Source organism: Panthera uncia (assembly GCF_023721935.1).
Source record: "Panthera uncia isolate 11264 chromosome B2 unlocalized genomic scaffold, Puncia_PCG_1.0 HiC_scaffold_24, whole genome shotgun sequence".
In the NCBI taxonomy this organism is placed as follows: domain Eukaryota; kingdom Metazoa; phylum Chordata; class Mammalia; order Carnivora; family Felidae; genus Panthera; species Panthera uncia.
The window spans coordinates 38,449,386-38,454,731 of NW_026057580.1; the positions used below are offsets into that span (position 1 = coordinate 38,449,386).

Sequence of the window (5,346 nt, forward strand, 5' to 3'; positions counted from 1 at the left end):
AAGGGCACGGAATTCCACACTTGTTCCACGTATGCCGCTCTCCTCAGATCTCCACATGATCACCAACCTGGAAGCTCTCCAAGCCTTGTTTTTGGGTTTGAACAACCAAATGGAGGCTTCATTACATAGGCACAATTGATTAAATCATTAGTGATTGAACTCAATCGCTAGCCCATCTTCCCTACCTGGAGGTCAAGGGGGTAGGACTGAAATTTCCGACCCTCTAATCACATGGTTGGCTCCCCTGGCAACCAGCCCCCATCCAGAGGTGGGGGTCCTGAGCCACTCCATTAACATAACAAAAAGCACCTTTCTGGCTCTCCTCACTTAGGAGATTCCAAAGGGTATTAAGAGTTCTGTGTTGGAAATGGGCGACAAAGACCAAATATTTATTTCTTAATATAAATCACAGTATCACAACAACATTGAACAAAAAGAGAAGCTAATGAAAAGGCTCACATCCAAAGTTTAGCGTTTGCATTGGTCTTTTCCTTCACATTTCATCTACTGATTTGGACATCATGGGTAAAGTGACTACATAGGAATCTGGTAAGTTTCCATCTCTGGAATCTTTTCTTTGGTAGACAGGCAACAGTCTGCTTAGCATTCTAGGGATTGTCCCCGCAGTTCAGATAGGCAAAGGGGATTCTTGAGGTATTTCATCACCATCAAAATGTGTGACGAATGAAGAGTGGCTGAACCACTTCTAGAAGAAATGAATCCTAGGAGGGGCAGGTAGGCAGTGCTATGAGTGTTAAAGCCTTGATCTTGGGAGAATTGGTTCTATTATCTCTGACAAAAACCCAGTGTCCTCTTCTGTACTTCCGGGTGTCTTTCTTGTTAATACAAGATTCACACCACATAGCTCTGAAAGTTTCCCCTACATTATTACCCACATCTTAGGAAGAAGGGATAAAACACACAGAAAGAAACACAAGGGTAACATCACTTACAGTTTCATTTAAGGTGGGCTCCTGTCTTCTGCATTTACCCTCCTGATCATCTCATTTTGGGAGTCAGCTAAAGACCACAGGATTAAACGAAAATGGTTGCCTAGGCCACAAAGAGGGGAGGAACAAAAGATGGAATCTGACAAAAGAGGCAAACATGGAGGCAGGCAATAGTAGGGACATGGGATGACAGTTTTAATGAGGGACAAAGGTCCTGCCTCCTCATCCACCTTCATTATTTTCTCAGAGACTTTTTTGATGAATCCTGATGTGGGAGGACTTGAATGGTCTCTTCCTCTTCTAGAGACAAAGCAGGCCAGCCTTTCTCCCAAGACTCTTAGCACAGAGCTCTTTTCTCTCTCCTTCTTGCCCTACTCCAAATACTTGGTAATAAATATGGTAATGGATAATAAATTGAACTAGTCCCTCCTTGGGAAAAATAATTATAAGCTGGACACTATAAAAGCAAGTATTTTTTTTTAATTTTTTTTAATGTTTATTTATTTTTGAGACAGAGAGAGACAGAGCATGAATGGGGGAGGGGCAGAGAGAGAGGGAGACACAGAATCAGAAGCAGGCTCTAGGCTCCGAGCCATCAGCCCAGAGCCTGACGCGGGGCTCGAACTCACGGACCATGAGATCGTGACCTGAGCTGAAGTCGGACACTCAACCGACTGAGCCACCCAGGCGCCCCAAGTATTTTTTTTTTTAATTTTAAAAGTGTCGATCTGTATGCATTTTATTTATTTTTTCAGTCTATGCAGCTTTTATTTCAATCAGAAAGTAATCATATATATACATATATATACACACATATATATGTATATATATATATATGTGTGTATATATATAGTCTAAAGATAGTATAAAAGGTGAATAAAAAGGCCCACAAGTCTAGTTGGGGTGGGGACAGAAGGGTGGGCTCGTCCAGTATTGTATCTGGCACCTCAGGAGGAGGAACAAGGACAGAATCAAACAGAGAAAGGCTTGAAGGGCATAGGGCAGGCAGGAAACTGCCTGGCAGGCTGAGCCTGCTCACCACAAGGCAGGAAGAGACCCTGAGACCACTCATATGGCCAGCCTGGTGTGGACAGGCCTAATGCAGGCCAAGAAGAAGCCAAGACCCAGCCTGGATTTTCTTTTAGCACGTTCAAACTTCCACAGTGCTGTCCACAACCCCTGAGAAGAGCTGGTCCTTGGAACATGGCCAGCCCTGTCACACTGCATTGATGATGCAGCAGGGTCTGCATGCAGATCATGTCATTCATCTCAGACCCCGAAAGACCTGTCATAGGATGTGCTGGAGACTTTGGTCTGGTCTGGCATCAAGATGACTTTCAGGGCACATGTGGTGCCAATGAGGCTTGTTAGGATCGGCACCTGCTACCTAGACTTGATGTCTCATACGTGGATGAGGTTCTCTTAGATGCCACTGACAATGTGGCCATTCATTGTGCCAATACAGTAGATGCTGCTACCGACATCTACAGGATGTGGGTGCAGTTGAGGGTCCAGATGTCCCAGCTCTTGATTATCTGGTTAGAAGCCATTGTGCATGTAGCTCTGGATGGTGACCAGGGCCTGCACCCAGGGGTTGAGGCCTATGAGCATCTACTTTAACTTCAGTTCAGTGCCCATGATGTCCCACACCTAGATGTCCTTCAGGGAGCTGAAGAGGATGCTGTATGAGGATACCAGTGTGTATACCAATTGTCTGGGCTTGGATCATGTTCACCATCTGCAGGTTCTGGATGTCCCACATGATGTACAGTCTGCTGAGCTACCATAAAGCCTGCGCCTCTGGAGGCAGAGCATCAGCACAATGCTGTCATGGCCCTCCAGCATCTTCTGGCACTTGTAGATGGCACAAGTGTCCCACAGGTCACCCGTGGAGCAGATGTAGAGACACCAGACAGGGCCTTGTTGGCCCACGCAGGTTCTTTTGCACTTGAAGATCTATTGAGGGTCATAGGATCCTAGGATGCCCACGTTTAGCCAGATATTGATGTAGGATAGCTTGTCACGGGCATGTCCCTCCAGAACTCCATAAGGTCCTCTCCGAGCCTGGTCTTAATCCAGGACATCAAACTTGAGTTTACGCTCTTCTCTAGCTGGTCAATCTTCTGTGAAAGCTTGTCCAGCATGGAGTGCAGAAAATCATCTCCTGGCCCTTTTGGGTCAGCACCACATGTATCTTATGGAAGCTATCAGCCTTTTGCTGCAGGAACTCCTTCAAGTACATCTCATACATGTCCTGATTTCTCACGAACATGCACCTGTACTTAGAGTGGGGCTACTTGACATACCTGTATTCCTTGAGGGGTCCTCCAGGTTCATCTGGACGAGGGGCTGGCAGCTAGGGCCATTGGAGCACCACACAGACCTGCAGTCACAGCAGCCCTTGTGATCCTTCCAGGCACTGAGCTTGGTGGCAAAGAGGCCCCCACAGGAGGTCTACCTCAAAGAGGGTGGGCTTCCTGCCAGCCACCCCTGGAGAGCTATGTCTGCAGAGAATGAAGAGCTCCTGGATCTATGCTCCAGTGCAGTTTTGTTCACTACCGCCATCAGCTTGGTGTTGTCCACAGGACACTTCTCTGACTTAAGATGAATCTTCGATAAAACATGTGCCTCTATGTGCTGATCACAGGGTCCCTGAACACACCGCAGCAGAGTTGGCTACAGAGCTTCACTGAGGGCTGCTCAGCAAACACTAGCGGCTCCAGCTCCTCCTTATACTCTGGGAGCAAGAAGGTGGAGCACAGGGACAGGCTGGACTCAGAGCACGGGCAGCTGGAAGAGATGGCAGCGCACGATTTGGATTCAGACTGCAGGGTGGTGACGGGGGCACGCTGTCTTCCTTATCCCGAGGGGAGCAGGTGTGGGTGCTGGAGGAAGAGGGCACCGTGTGGTGCTGTCTGTGCACGCAGGTCTCATTGGCTTTTGCAATGGTAGTGACAGCTGAAAAGGTGGGTCCCAAAATCTTCTCCATTCTGGTCGTCCAGTGAGGTCTGAGGTGGAAGGGTCGTTAGGCTCCACAGAGAAGCAGGGACTTTTGCCTGACCTCATGCTCATGAGCAGTATCTCACTCACGTAATGTCTCCCACCGGTGGCCACCAGAGAGGGACAATGCCACTGTCCAGCTTTATCAGGCCCCCTTGGCTTCCTCCCTAGAAAGGGATCTGTGTGCATTTTACAATATAGCATTTTCAAAATGTTTATTAGCCACATCTACTAAGAGAATCAACAAATTAAATTTGGTATCAGCAAGTTACATATATTCTCTTGTATATAATGTCATGATAAATGTTGCACATTGTAAGAGCACAGGCACTTTCATCAATGACTTGAATTTTACAGACACTACACTCAGTTTAAATGACGGTGTTGAAAGATCTTTGAGGTCTGAATTTCTCCAGTGCTCACTGCCAGACTACTGAGATGCACAGCAAGGGAGAGTGAATAGTCAGCAGGGTCAAGGGCTGCAAAAAGAATGAAGAAGATGAGCACGGAGGAAATGCAGTTGGATCTATAATAGGGAGGAATCCATGACCTTTGGGAGAGCATTTCAGTAGCATAGTGGAGAAGGAACTCGGCTTGCAGTGCATTACAGAGTAATTGGGTAGTGGAAAAGAGTGCATGAGACTTCTCTTTATATAGTGTAGCAGTGAAAGATGACACGGAATGAGTTTGACAAGCTAGCTGGGCCAAAATACATTTTTTAAAAAATATTGTTAATAGGCAGAGCAGGAGGCATGGGTGAGATGTGCATCTGTAGCAGAGTTCGGGGGTGTGGAGAGAGAGAGAGAGATAGAGACAGAGAGAGAGAGGCACTAGCACAAAATTCCCACTAGCAGATGCTCTATCTAATAAGCACTTACCCTTAAAGGAAGTTTCCAAAATTGCCTCATTTTTGTAGGACTCAAAAGAGTTTTAGAGCATGAAACACAGACATTTGCCCTGGAGGGGCTTGTCATTTAAAAGCAATACAGTGTACACAGAGACAATGAAATGGAGTTATCAGTTAAGCACCTTTCAAAAGATGTTAGCCAATACAGTCTAACCATAATAAAAAACACTGAATGACTTTGTTCAATTTATTCACATATTATCCACGTTAGGTAGGTATTATTATCATTTTGCACATGAGGAAAATGAAGCTTAGGCAGGCTACAGGCTAAGGAAGTTCTTAATGTCTCATGGTTAACCAATGATTTAAGACTAGTCTCTCATTACAAGCTAGGATCCCAAGCTGGTAACGATCAATAGAAATATTGAGTGAAACTTGCAACTTGAAATCTCAAATGAGAATTGAACAATGTATCTTACGATGTCTGCATCTTATTTCAAAATATTTTGGGATAGGCACACATGTCTGCACATGTATTCGTGTGTGTGT

At 45.8% G+C, this 5,346-nt stretch overlaps 1 pseudogene; it reads right to left on the reverse strand.

Moving 5' to 3' along the window:
* Nucleotides 1–2,091: 2,091 nt before the first annotated feature.
* Nucleotides 2,092–3,974, reverse strand: LOC125937931 (E3 ubiquitin-protein ligase TRAF7-like; annotated as a pseudogene).
* Nucleotides 3,975–5,346: the final 1,372 nt, after the last annotated feature.